Here is a 15747-nt window from a genome sequence, read left to right as displayed (position 1 = left end):
AGGGCACATACTACTTGCTAAGTGAAGTCTTCACCCAACTACAGTACGTCCCATAGCTTTGGAGCTATGGACTTTTGAATTTCATTTTTTCATGTTTTCAGCAGCTTATAACTTCGAAAGGAAGCATTTGTGCACCCAGGTTGATCAATACTTTTTGTCTTGTCTTGGTGTCAGGAATCACCTCCAAAACGTTGTCGGTGTTGTTTTGAAACACCCTGTATAAATGACATCTTTCCTTATTTATACCTCGTCTTACCAACGGTGTCCTAAATGCGGAATCTGACCCGTTGTGTAAACAAAATACTGCACACAACACTTAATTCAATTGTAGAAGTCTTCCATTTTACTCCTCTATACAGTCACTAACTTATTGTGGTCTACCTTATTTCCCTCACGAATGTAGAACTACAGAGTTTGCAGGTAACGGTCTTCTGGTCGTTCTCAATTCTTATGACCTTCTGTCTCTCCCTCGTAAACTTAACGACTACTACTAACCATAAAAACATTTGCATTTGTTTTGTTTACCATCATCTCAAGAAAGCTTCATTTTCAGCACAAACATGCATCAATGCAATGTTTACGAACATCTCAAATCCACTCTCTCTCTTTCTTTGCATCATTAACACACATAATGTACCTGAATTAAACCTAGATTATGAGATATACGCATGGGAAACACGTTCCTTCCAGTAAAATGCACTGCTAACTCCTTTCTCCGTGTAGGCGGTCATCGACTTACCCAGTTGAGTAACCCGAGCTAACCATTGAAATAAACCACACGTCTTTTACGTGCAATACGTGGTCGGAAACCTCAAGACTAATAAGTAATAATAATGAGACACATTGAGATGAGAGAACAAAAAAAAAGCAACTCTGTAAACCGATATTATCATTGCAGAATTAGTGTTCTTTGGAGTTCGAACTCAAATTTCAATAACTTTAAACAATGCACTATAATTAAATCCCTTAAGAATACACTAACTATATAAATAAATGAGAGATCTCTCTGAAGTTTATTTTAAATCACTTATTGGTTAGATAGTTGCGATGTACTAGTACTAGGATTGTACACACATTTTGACATAAATTGATGATTTCGAGCAGATAAAAACCTTTCTGACCAACAAAAAGTGGTCCGTATTGTTGTTTTCTTTCATTGAGTTATGTAAGTGAAATGTCAGGAAAAAGGGAAACGAACAATCAACAGCACACAACATGATTCGTCCTCTTTTAAAAACAAGTACCCACATGTTGGTAACATCATGAACATACATTTGCTGTTAGAACACAGGGAAAATGCATGTCCTACAGATACAGTGAAAGTTATTTCTTAGATTGAATGCACGTTTGACGAATACAATTAACAACTTCCTAGAGTCCTAAGACACAAGATTCTCCGTTTAAGGGCACCCGCAGGAAGTGTTTCTAAAAAAGATAAAATTACATTCTATAGTAGCGCACTGTCTACATTTTTCATCTAATACTCATTTCACTTTATATGAGGGAGAGAAAAAGGATAGGAAAATATATCTATACTTACATCAGAAACAGATAATCATTCAACAACTTTAACGCACACTTTCAATGTACAACTTTAAAGAAGGGAATTCACATATGATAAAGAGGGCTTGCAATTTCACAGAAAGACTTAAACTCCAAACAAATTATATCAATTGAGCTATTGATCGATTAGCACTGCTTTAGTTTCCGTGGTGGTCTCCTCTTACAACAAGATCGTAAAACTCAATTCTTGAACCCAGTTTTTTTTTCTAGACTTTTATTTTCATGTAAAATCTGCAATTAGAACTATTGGTAGGACAAATGATGGATAATGGAATATATATTCTTTATTATCTTGTGTATACTTATCCTTTTCCATAAATAACACCAACTGAATATAGAGATTGATATCTTTTCATTCTTTCAATGACAGAAAAATAAGCTATAATTTTACTTGTAGACAGCATGCGTAGGCTTAATATATAATAGCATACCTACATAGGCCTGATACTAGAACTTCACAGGAAATCTTTAAAAAAAAAAATTTCATTTACTAATACACTTTATTGAGTAAGAATAGTATATTCCAGTTTGCGATCAACTGAATTTTTGTCCGTTTAGCGATCACTTTTGACTGACAGGTAGAGAAGATTTGTCAGCTTTAATAAAACAGTTCAATTTGCAATCAAATAGTGAAAGATTCAATGAACAAATCTTTTGGGAAACAGGAATCACTCAACAGGTTGTTAGGTTCAATTATTTTTAACATTTTTAACTGTTAATAGAAATAAATTAACCAAGGTAAAACGCATGGATGATTACAAAAACTCATGGATGTTTGCGTAACTCTTTTAAGCAGGATATTAACAATTCCTCCAAAAATAATAGAACGGTCACTTGAATTGTACCAAATCAAAAGCTTCTGAATGAAAAATGAACAATATTAAATTTGTCACATTTTAGTGAGAATTTGGCATTTGGATCGTTTTAGAATTCCCTCCTATATTTTGACCTACGTTTTCCTTCACGTTTGTAATAATATTTTATTATAAACTTGTCGATTTCCATTTTGAATATATCTTTTCCCCATTACTTAATTATTCCGTAATTTTATGTAACTAAATAACTCCTCATTATCATTCATTATGTACTGACGAAATGACATTTTAAACAAAGAGAGAAAATGTTTATATGTAACTACGTATTTTTGAACCTTAAAAGAAGAAATTTATTCATTATATATATAACCGTAACTGAATATACTCAACACAGAACAACACACAATGGCGAACTTATCTTATTTCTACGGCAATAATCTTCGTGTTCTTAATCTATGGAATTTCTACAGCAGTCGACTCTATTAAAATGTCAGTGTTGGTTCTCATAAAACATTCTTTAGTATTTGAGTTGTGCGAATGATTAGAACGTGTGATTTCTGTGCGTGTAATTTTGAGTTCCATTTCCGGTACGTACAAGTTTCCATGCAAACTGGAATTGAGGTCTATTCCGGAAGAAGAGCACATAGGCCTATGTGCCCTTTTTCCGGAAATCATTGAAAACGAACCGCCATGTTATACTGTAGGTGGTGTGAAAATTTCATCTCGATATCTTTATTTTTGACAGACTGGCGATATTGTTTTTGTAAGCCTTTGCACTACTGTTTTGGCGCACAGATGACTTCAGACCCTAGCAGCGGTAGCTTCTTTCTTATTTGACTGTTTAAAAAAGAACCTCAGCAAGTTTCATAACTAAGGACAGTAGTATTGTTGTATGATGCTACACGTGGAGAAAACAGAAACACTACAACAACAAAATACCGTATTGTTCTTGGTTCGCTAAAGTTCATAAAGTGGAAATAATTTGGGAACCGGTCAAAACCCCCACAGCCAAAACACCCACACTCAAGAAATGTCAAAACGCCCACACAAATGGACAAATCTCCCAAACACACGAACGGTCATAACCCCCACAGCCAAAACCCCCACACTCAAGAAATGTCAAAACGCCCACACGATCGGTCATAACCCCCACACAAATGGACAAATCTCCCAAATACACGAACGGTCATAACCCCCACAGCCAAAACCCCTACACTGGTAATCGGTCATAACCTCCAACGGTCATAACTCCCACACAAATGGACAAAACAGCCACACATAGCAATGGTCACAATCCCCACATAAATGGACAAAAACCCCACACAAATGGACAAAACTCCCACATGCAGAAATTGTCACAACTGCCACACAAATGGACAAAACCCCCACACAATCGGACAAATCTCCCACACTCTGAAATGATCCTGGTTGTATGTCTTGCCCTTGTACTTTTTAATAACATTTTTTATTCCACTTAAACTGTTGTTGCAACTATTCTTCTTGCACTCTTTTGTAATGACAGAAACACTAAAGTGGGCGTCGTAAAGAGCCGCAACAAAAACGTGCAATCACGATCATTTCAGATTGTGGGGGATTTGTCCGATTGTGTGGGGTTTTTGTCCATTTGTGTGGCAGTTGTGACAATTTCTGCATGTGGGAGTTTTGTCCATTTGTGTGGGGAGTTTTGTCCATTTATGTGGGGATTGTGACCGTTGCTATGTGTGGGAAATTTCTCCATTTGTGTGAGAGTTATGACCGATCGTGTGGGCGTTTTGACATTTCTTGAGTGTGGGGGGTTTTGGCTGTGGGGGTTTTGACCGTTCGTGCGTTTGGGAGATTTGTCCATTTGTGTGGGAGTTATGACCGATCGTGCGGGCGTTTTGACATTTCTTGAGTGTGGGGGTTTTGACCTAGACCCAATAATTTGTTTATATCCTGTGCGTGGATACTCGTTTAGCCAGTGCGACCGCAACTTCGGGTTTGTTCGAAACAACAACAAAAAAAAAAAAAAAAACTTGGAGCGAATCGGATCTGCTAAGCCATAGTTAGAAGCCATCGTTATCTGTCGACAGAATCCATCTCCTTTTGAACTGACAATTGATAAAGTTTTGATTAAGGATTGGAACTCAGCTCTTGATCCTTTCTTTCATTCCAACCCATCATCATAAACTTCAAACTGCCCCATTATGTAATATGTAATGATAAAGTACACTGTATCAGGCGTTCTGCTGTGTTCTATTACATACATGCCAACATGCCAACATGGGGACATTTTTTATATCCGTGCAGGACTCGCCATGTACTTCCGTCCTTTGGCGATGAAATACAATTGCTTTAACGCCTTTTGCATTCAAAACCCGAATATGGTAAGTGTGCGAACTTCGCTTTTGACGGTAGTGCCAAGTGGGAGCTCCACAAGTGCCTGCCAAGCCAAGACTAAGCGTCTCACCGAGATGCGCGCAGGCTTGTTTGGGAATGGAAGAAACAACAAAGACAATAAATAGTATTGCAAACAGCCGCACGAACAGTCTTCCTGCGTACCCAGTACTTTGTAGACCATACTTTTGGGATTACCCTCGTAAAGTAATATACGAGACTTAACACCAGCAAATTTCCCTTAATGATGTTCAAAGAATTGCATGGGTATTCATCCTATTACACATCGCACTTGAAATAATGGAACACTAAGAAATTGCAATTTGGGTATTAATATAATATTGGACTGTTTCTAGCCTTTAGCGCAGCTTATATTCGTCGCGAAATTTAAACTTCTGCTTCACTATATATAATCACACGAACTGCCGCATGATTTCATCCTTATTTACATTTGTTCGTTGAATTTTAGAGCGGATTTTCACATTAGAAGAAAATATTGCAACAAAACAAAAAGAAATAAAAAAGAAAAGAAAAAAGAAAAATTAAAATTTTAGAATGTAAGATTTTAGTTTTTACAAATGCTACTATCTAAAATAGCATGTATTTTCAAAAGGATACTCATTGTATACCTCTGTAAATTATGTTATCATATGCTTTGGAAACGCACTGCTCAGCAATGATTATCTTAAAAACAAAGATAGTTTTAAAGAATACAGTTTGCAATTACTACAAAGGCACTCTCTAAACCTGTATTTCCTTCTCCCCCTAAGTATTTTGAAGAATGTAAAGTTCACTGGAAAATTCAACGAACATCTTAAGGAAAACTAAAGAGGGAATAGGCATTGTCAATTTTATTATTTCTTTTTTAATATATTGTCTACTAGTACAGCAGCAAAAAACAAGATCGGTACAATGATAGTTTTAATGTTTGTTTCATCTAAACGAAGAAATAAATAAATAAATAAATAAATAAATAAATAAATAGAACTACTGTATGCTTTTCGGAAATTAGTTTTCTTTGTAACATCACACCTTGTAACTTGGAGAATGGCGTTTTCCTCTCAAAATCTTGCTATCCGTAAAATCAAATAGAGCGGAACGCACACAGAACACCGACATGAAGGGAAACATTGAAGTTTACATGCATCGGTACAGATCTGGCAAGACAGGCACCCATAATCGCTAGAACAATTTGTATTGCATTCATTGGGAAATGGAACCTACTTATGCCAAGGACGTCTCGGATGACTGTAACTTTCGTGGTTTAGTACAGTGTGAAAAATCTCCCAAGTGAAAACCGCAAATGCTTGTGTATTTACTTCCACATTCTTTTAATTATTTTTTTTTTTAGAAAAGCCCATTAACATTTAATAGTCAGCCTACAACAGATTACACTTAAAATGAAAAAAATAATAAACATTAGTTCACTGTTTTCAGAAAAGAACTTCAACATTTTGGATTCTCATTTTTCAGTTAACTATTCCTAGTAGTTACAACAGGAGAAGAAACAGTACGCTCTCAAAAAATACTTACGTTTAAACATATCCCAATACTTAAAATGGTGCATTTGCTAGTCCTCTGAGTCCCAAACCTGGTTCAGTTTCCGGTAGGGACTAATGTGATTCAAATTCAACGTTAAGTTCTAAGTTCACATTTCTTATAACCACAGTGCTGAAAAGGGTCGTTAAACTCCAAATAAATTTTAAAAAAAATGGTTCAGTTCGTAAATAATAGTATAAATTCGTTAAAATCTTGAATCCAATATTTTCAGTCATTAAGTGACTTTTTTAAAAAAACATTTTTACTTTCTCAAATGTCAAAAGAAGGACAGGGTACAACTAGTAAGCAATTTAATTTTTTAACTGTTAATAGCTGTTACTTAGTGAAATGTGTGGATGGGCTCAAAAGCATTTTATAATTGTAACTATGTGTAAATAGTTAATATTTGGTTCGATTCTACAATCAGATTATGAAAGTTCGTAATTAATACTGAAGACTCTAAATCTGTATTAATTAGTGGAGCAGAGACTTGAGAAAGTATTTAAATATATAGTGACAAAGTGTATAAACACTTGTATGATAGTGTAGCGGCTTAGATTAAGAATAAAAGAACTAGATTTGTGGTTTAATACTTATCTTTAATTCAATAGAGATTGGAAGGCTTTTGGCTGATTTTAAATTAAAATAACAGCAAAACATTAATAAGCAGCGTTATAATTCGATTTTCATAAATAAATAGACAATTACAACTTCACAGAAACAGACTCGGTGACCAAGAAATTTTTATTTGAGACTACGATTCCACAAACTCCTGGCGCAACAGCCCTTGGCCAGCTACCAGCCGGCTTGTGACACTCATGCCTTCGGAATAATATGGTCAGCATATCGGCTCCCTTCGCCTTTCTAGACCGGAGTTCGCTACTTCTTTCTTTTTTCATGTTGCTCCCCAATTATCCTTACGGCGCTGGGTGGATACCAAATTATGAGTACGAACGGTCACCCGTCTTTACTCTGACCAAACCCGACATTGACTCGCGAGAAGTAGTATTCCAGTGCAGCTAGAGCGTTGGCTAAAAAGTGTTTTCTACTAAAAAAAAAAAAAAAAGAAACCGATGATACATACAGTATGAATCAGATTCACCATACATAACCAGAAATATTCATCGGTACACTGATATGTTTGATTTTGAAACATCGAAAAAGTAGTTTTCAATTTAAGGTGAGCCGTGAAGTTTTAGGCAGTTGGAAGAGGTACAAAGAAGAAGAAACGGAAAGTTTGCTGATTCATTGAAAAGTTTTGACCGGGAATAGGAATGCTAAAAAGCCTCGGGTGTAATGAAAGGTTGAATCACACAGAACTTGCATATAAACCAATGAAAAACAGATATGACTAGAAAATCACAACAGGCATGTGATATTGAAATGAAAGTTTGAAAGAGATGTGTCTTTTATCCAGTGGAGTACGCAAGGTGAATTTTCGGTTTTGTACCCTACCCCCTGTAAATATTTAGAGTAAATAGTGAAGAATGGTTTGATTAAAGAGCAGAGAGTTTTCTCACAAAATATGGTGGGTTTTCCTATAAAATTGAATGAAACCTTTATTTTAATGCCCCGATAATCATGATTTATCGGGGTGGTTAATTGAAATAAATTGTTATGGTTGTACAGGAAACTTGAAGAAAATGAAAGAATCTCTGGAAATTAACGAATACGATATTGTTCACCACAAATTAACATGTTTTTATGAGGATCCTTTGAGTTTCTCTTAAAATTAATATTAATGGAACTGTAAAAATAATAATTAATCAAATCAGTATAACATACAATACTTATGTATATTAACATGTACAATTAAATTATGTAATAAACGAACTGGAAAATACATAAAAGAGCATTTCTAATCTTTATCTAGTAGCATTCTGATGGTTTAAGAGCCCTGATCTGGTGGGAAATTATTATGACGTGTTTCACTGTTGCTAGGGAGGATAGTATTTTGATAGCAAGTAGAAAGGTTAACATTTGAGGAAGAGCATGGTATACTAATAACAACCGGAATAACTAACTTCTAATAACAGTACTTTTGTATGTAAAATGAAAAAAAAATGGGAATAAGACTAAATACAATGGGGGCTCTTCCTAATATTAAAGGCTCTGAGACGCCACTTAAACATTTAATTGCGCCCAATACTTCTAAACTTGATACCGCTTCTTCATTTTACTCAACGAAGAAATGACTTTTTCTTTTTAGTGCATTTTATAAAAGCACTGCTTTTGAATTTTGTCGTATTTTCACAGTGAGACACAAAATTAAATCACAAAAATCTCCTGCACATTATGTCAACTCCAGAGCATTTTTGGTTACATAACAAAATAGGATATAGTTCGTAGAGAACAAAATAACTTAACGAATTTTTCTGTAAACTGATAAGTTAGAGCAAAAATTATGAAAATATTGTACTGTCATCCGCATTACAGACCCGTACAAAATTTTAGAGCTCTAGTTAGTGTGAAAGTACGTGACATTTAAGTTGAAAGATTTTAGTAGCAAATAATAACCTAATAAAATGTAAAAAGATAAAGACAATTGTAACGGAAATAAGAAAAGCTATCGAAAACATACAAACAAAAAGAAAATATACAAGTGGTTGCTTTCGGTATTTAGGTAATACTACTTGTAAGGATCTGAAATGTGAATGAGAATCAAAAGCAAGTATACCTTGGTATATGCATCGCGGGAAACTGTTTTTTGCATGAAAAAAAAATGTGATTACAGAGTCGCTTAACAAATATTTACGAGAAAGACTAATCAAATGCTTTGTACAGGACAGAAATGGTTACGAAAAACGGCTACAAGTTCTCGAAATGTAATGTTGAGAAGAATGTAAAATTAGCAAACATTGAGATAGTGAGCTAGGAATAGTAGGACAGAAAATGACAATATTGGAAGTTGTTTGAAAAGGAAGAAAAAAGCAGTTTCGATATTTTTCCAATATTGTGTATATATATATATATATATATATATATATATATATATATATATATATATTAAGGATGTAACAATGCGGTATTATGGAAGGAAGAGGCAGTGAATAAAATACATTACAATTCTTTTTGAAAGAAGAAGAGTTTCAGAATGCATAAGATTTATCAATATTGAAAGGTTAGCTGACAACCGTAGTAGAAGGAAGTTCTCATTTGTTGCAGTTGAGTTTCGCTTCACACTGTGAAACTACGGTAACTTTCACACTTTGAAAACATCAATACTGAAACCGGAAATAATAGATCTATAACTTTCGGTTGGAGATAAGGTCAGATGGACTATGTTCTTCCAGAACTGCATCCATAGGCATATATATAAAAATGCTATCGCAATTTATGACCGCTTTTACTATTGAAATTGATCCAGCACTTCAGGTTTGAATATAGAGATAGATGTCATAATGAAGCTTATTCTTGGTACGCTGAATCCCTATTAAGATTCCATTTCTCGTTGTTTCTTACCGTTTTTGCTCTATGAAGATCAATACTGAAACGGAGAGTAGTACCAAATTCCTACCACTACTGGGTTTAGTATAGAGATAATGGTAGAGACAGAATATATTCTTGAGACTCTGAATTGATTTTAAAAAATCATTTGTCGCTATGTATTATCGTTTCTGTTCTATAGCGATTAACGCTGAAACTGGAAATGGTTCATTTCTATCACATCTTGTTTGAATAGTGTGTTAATGGAAGGGGAGATGATAAAACCTATTTTTAACCACTGAATCATTTTTTTAAAAAGTTTCCTGCTGTCTTTTATCGTTTTTTTCTCTGATACCTGTTAACAAACAGACAGGTGGACGGATACAGCCGTTCTATAAAACTTCCCACTTTCCCACACTTATGTATAGCACCGTTGGAAAATGTAATACTCTAGTTATTTTATACCTAAAATTTCTGCGAATATATCAAAATGGACTACAGAACATTACTTGATAATTAAATTAACTAATATTCACAAACAGATTCAAAATGAATTAACGCGAGATTACCAGCTTTGATAACGTAATTTACTAAGGTATTTTATGGTGAAAGCACATGGTACACACCCGACCACCAAAATTCTTCCTGTTGGTTGTAGATACTGCGTAGACTGTTACTTTAAAATACGTAAACAACACAGTGATTTAATTCTTGTTTTTCCTTCTATCTGAGCGGTGGGAGCATCCTTCCTACCTCTTCTTTTTCCTTTATGAGTCCTTTCTAAATTTCCGGCATCTTCAACTAACCATGAAACAAGGTATAAACTATGTACCGTTCTTTCGAGATCTCCTCTGGTGTGGAGGGGAGCACATTCCGGAGGACAAAACAGAACCCTAACAGAAAAGGGTAGGGAAGAGAAAAAAAAAGAATACACAAAAAAGGACCAACAACCTGTTCGATTTATCAGGTAGAGTCACCTGAGTGTACGAAATAACCTATCATTTTCTCCGAGCCCCCAACTCACATTCCTCCACGTCCAAAACCCGCAATGCAATAGTGACTTGAATCGTCCAAGAGTTGTAGATTAGCCTCTGGCTAGGAAACACCCACGGTCACAGGAATGACTTGTGTTACCTTTCTCACAGTACATAAAACAATTCGCTTCACTCCACCCAAGCAACAATATTGTTACAGAAGATTGTGTTAGTTTTCCTTTTCTGATTTATATATATATATATATATATATATATATATATATATATATGGAGAGAGAGAGAGAGAGAGAGTACTTGAATCAATTCTCGCTGTTTGTTGGATAGAAAATGTTTATTCCAATATATTTTGGATTCCTACAGGGTTATGCATTGAACTAACTTGTGCAATATAAAGAAAACATGATGTAGATATACCAGTCTGAGACAATTAAACATGCAATTGTGGATGTTAGTTTAATATTGGTCTACCTCAGGAAAGCAAATGTGCAAAGTTTATTTGTTTCTATCGGCGCAAGTGGGATTGTTATTAAGAGCGAAGTAACGTAAATATACATATAAATATCAGCTAATGAACTTGTAATAAGAAATGGTGTTAGAAGAAACCTACTTTCTTTCAGTCGTCGGATTCTACTAATTTTAAAACGGGTAAGAGTTATTTTATAATAATGAAACATCAGTATTATTCCTGCATTTTAAATATTCCAATTTCTGTTCCCGGCAAAAAGTAGAACTGTCATAAAACTTAGCTTAAAATAGTTTTTAGGGGTCTAATTTAAATATAGAAAACATTCTTCTTTAGTTTAACGTTCCATGATTATGCACCGAGGCTAAATGAGACAGTGATAATGAGATGGAAAATAACGATAGAATCAAGAAAATGGACAGAAACAAGAGAACTCAGAGAATACCCATGCTCACAGTCTGTCCACCACAAAGTACTAGGACCTCACGCACCTAACATAAAAGTAACATACATTATATATATTTTGTAAAGATTCACTGTTTTAAAGGTTCTTCTTATGTGTTCCTATGTTTGTTTTGAATACTGATTACAGTTTCTTGCTAAAGGACGTTACTGAAAACAAATTACAAAAATCTTTTGTTTTCCTAGCAAAATATCATTTTAAGAGCCCAGCTTAAAAAAAAATGCTAGGTTGTAATAATGTCATTGCAAGTATATGTGATTTTACTTTGTTTCCTGAAATATAGTTCTCTCTCAACATCCTATGAAAAAGATGAGTCGGATGAATCACGTTATACCAGAAAACAGGAGATTTGTTATCAAATATTTTCGCTTTTACTCTCCTGACTTCAGTGGGTTTTTCATAACTTGCTCTTTAGTTTTGGCTGAAAGGAAGGTAACTGGACAAATGTATATTTTGGGAACACTCGCATTTACAGTGAGACAATTAGCAAATAGCGTAAAACAGATTATTAATCATTGTAGTGTTTATAGTTATGAAATTTTCCACACTTCCATTACTTATTTAATCGTTCTAGATTTAAAATATACCTAGGTAAATAAGGTATTACATTTGCGACTTAAATTTTCTGTAGCTATTTTGCTTGTCAACGACAAAATTATCGTATATACACAGCAATGTTACCGTTCAATTTGCACTCCTGACTATGGCAAAAATTCAGGTAAAAAGAGCAAGACCTACAGGGAATTCGTAAGGGTATAGGGTTATTTTTTCGGACTTTGTCTCTGGAAGGCAGTCCCGAACGGTAGAAGACGCACCTGAATTCATATTTTCCCTGTTTGATGTTGGAACATTATATGTAATTCAATGACAAAAGTCCTATGAGTTGTGTCATCACTCAAAAGAAAAAGCCTTAACAGCAATACTGAAGCATCGATCATTTCAAGCATTTCAGAGCTCGGTAAAATTCAAGTTACTGACTGTTTCATGGAAGTACATAATTTATCGTAAAGAAACAAAAGAAAAATTCAGAATTACGAGGTAAGGAACTACTCGTACTCTACCTCATTAATTCATAGATACACAATCGTGTGTCAAAGATATATATATACTATATGGAGTCAGATTACTTTTATATTGGAGAAATGCTATTTGACATGTGTAAGTGAATATCTATGTAATGCAATCGTAATTACCCGGTTCTTGTATATGTGGGATCGTTAAACGTAATTCTCAGTCCACCCCTCTAGCTCCTTAATTTTCAGTTTTCCATGGACTTTTCTGAGCTACAGGGAATAAAAACTAACATCTTACTCCTGCTTTGCTGGCTTAGTGGTTCCATCTAGTTAGTTAGGACAAGGCAATAATAAGAACCTGCTTTCACTGTTACTTTACGCAGAGCATTTGGACAAAAATTCAAAAGAAACTATAAAATATCGAAAAATAAATAAAAATTATAAACATTTACGAGAGTTAGATGTTTGGCTGTACATAATATAAATCGAGTTTCTCGCATCTTTGTATTTATTACGTCGAACCATTCGTTTGGATACAGTAGAGAAAGTGTAAAGAAAAGATAGTAGACATTTGAAAGCGAAAGTACTTAGGTATACGAACACAGAAGAAAATTCAGTTTGCACGCGGCAATAACAGTAGAAAACACTACTACTTCTCTACAATAAGGTCAACAAGAGTAATAAGTCCTGATATGTCACAATATGTGAAACAAATCTTGTGAGAAAGTTCTATGCCTCTCGCCCCTTAAAAAAAAAAAAAAAAAAAAAAAAAAAGTATATACTATACTCTTCAACAGTGACACGAAAATGCTGAATAATAATACATTAACAAAAACAACTCTCTCTTTAGTCGTCTTCACTATTCTTTCTTCTTGAAAATTCTAGCTATAACAGCATAGCTGTACGTTAGCATATGCATATTCCTTCATGGCCAGATCCCACTTTAAACTGTAGGTCCACGCCTCATATAACCTCAGTGCTGAAAAGGACGTTAACCTCCAAATCAAACCACCACCAGCCTAACCATTTATGGGTACACTACAACATGAGTCTTCATGAGATGCTAAAATAATGTCTCATGCACATGAAAACAGAGACCAAAATTATGAAGGTTTCAATGTGTATTCTGATGGTTGTTTGGCAACTTAATTTTAAATTAAGATTCCACAAAACCTATCATGTCTGCGGAACATTCACTACACGACATTGCTTTTCATATTATAAAATTCTCGATTTGCAATGAGTTGTTGGGAATCAACGTTTGAAGCACCCCGAGATGCATTCATGAGATCAAGACTAAGAATAGAGGAATATTCTCATCTTATAATACAAATTAAGGCAAGTCAAGTCATAGAAAACAAAGCTGCAGGATTTGTTTCTTTCTGTTGTAATTTTGAGTAGCGAGGTAATTGGAAGTCATGAAAAGGATATGTCTGCGTATCAAGTTTTTTGACTCTTGAATGGTAACTAATAATATAAAAGGATCAACTTAAAACCTTACAATACCTATAACACATTATTTGTCTTCGTATTAGGTATCCATTGGCTTCGTTTTCATCGCCCCAGTAATCTAATTCCTAATCCTAATCCTAGTGTTCACCGAAATGGGTACTACACTATTTTACTAAGATCTTCCTCCTTGAGATCTAACAATAAGGAAGGAAGATAATGTATTTGCCCTTAATTAAAAAGTTCGAAACTCTGACGTGCAGATGGAATATGTTCTTCGAATCAAAATAGAAATAATTTTTAAAAAATTAAGATAAACTGTAACAAGTTTCAAACAGGTACACAGGTGTAAACAGAGAGAGAGGATGAAGGATCGTTCACCCCCTCCCAGCGACGCAGGCATCAGTACTGCAAAAGCCCAGTGAGTAAGTTGAGAATTCACCCCCACCCCGCGGAGTCGATCCTGGACCTACCCCTTAACAGATAGACCGTTTTTGCACATCCTACTTGGAAAACTTCATTGTTTTAAAAATTATAATGCATTAATTATTACAAAAATTCCAAAGATTATAGAAGTAATTAGTTCAACATTCCATTGTAACGTTCCAGTGCTTATATTTTTAAATTCTACCCCAACGACGCAGATTATCGACTCGTTTAATAATTTTCTCAAACCAAAGTATATAGTATAGGGAAATCCCTACATCATCAATCAGTCCATCACTACAGAGAATGAAAACTCGCGAGAGCGTATCGGATAGTAGTGTTCCTACCTGTTGAATCTATCCCACCTCCCAAGCAGAGAAGGATGCGGTGACTATCTCACAATCCCTGGCACAGGAAGTGAAGGTCTTGGTGGGAACCGCCGTCGCTCTTTTTGACTTCACAATTGCAGTTTTTGTTCTCCCTTTTCCGCCGCTCTCACTTTCCAACCCAGTTGATACATTCTCTTTTTCTTTGTTTTTATGTATACATATATAAACAAGCAATTTTTCTTGCACTGCATCGAGCCTTTGCAAAAGTGAACTGTTCTGTTAAATGTAGCATTCCTGAAAATACACTTGCACTCAACATATTTTTAAACCCCTTAACAACATCAACACCCTATTTAGACTTGAAAGCTGTTTTCTTTCTTTCTTTTAAGAGGGAATACAAGAAATCTTTTCGGCGATTTTTAAAGTTATATATTAAAAATAAGTTAATCTCTTCGTAAACCGCTAACTCAAACATGCAGTGAATTATCTTGATACCGAATATGAACTGAAATTGTCAGAAAAATTGTCGAAATCCCTTGAAGAGAGAGAGTTCACTTCAGACTACGCCTTTATTACAATAAACTGTAAGTTAAATATAAGATCAATGGTGGGAATTTTTCACAGAAACTGCTAAGCTAGAGAAGTTTTAAAATCTTTAAACACAATAGTTACTGATAAAAACAAATAATAGTTTACTTTTTTATTCTTACAGTTAGTACATGGACACTTGAAAGCAATTATCAAGATCTTTGTGTATGTAACAAAATCATCGTCTTTGCAGTGACACACACTTTCTCATTCTCTTGCTCCACAAACACGTTCTTCATGATCCATTAAAAGCCGAACGACAATCTCATTTCTAAAAGCTTCTACTTGTTCATTCTGTTTTT

At 34.7% G+C, this 15747-nt stretch overlaps 2 protein-coding genes across 4 annotated transcripts in view; one reads left to right on the top strand and one right to left on the bottom strand.

Annotated features, from left to right (window-relative positions):
• Nucleotides 1-15747, bottom strand: part of LOC145678572 (telomerase protein component 1-like) — a 556234-nt gene that overhangs the window by 347042 nt on the left and 193445 nt on the right. The window lies entirely within an intron of this gene.
• The window catches only part of LOC145678573 (uncharacterized), a 124895-nt gene that overhangs the window by 15388 nt on the left and 93760 nt on the right, over nucleotides 1-15747 (top strand). The window lies entirely within an intron of this gene.

The sequence above is a fragment of the Thermobia domestica genome, chromosome 2 (assembly GCF_964235325.1).
Source record: "Thermobia domestica chromosome 2, izTheDome1.hap1.1, whole genome shotgun sequence".
Taxonomy (NCBI): Eukaryota; Metazoa; Arthropoda; class Insecta; order Zygentoma; family Lepismatidae; genus Thermobia; species Thermobia domestica.
Note: the sequence above shows the minus strand (reverse complement) of the source record. Positions and strands in the feature narration are given on the sequence as shown.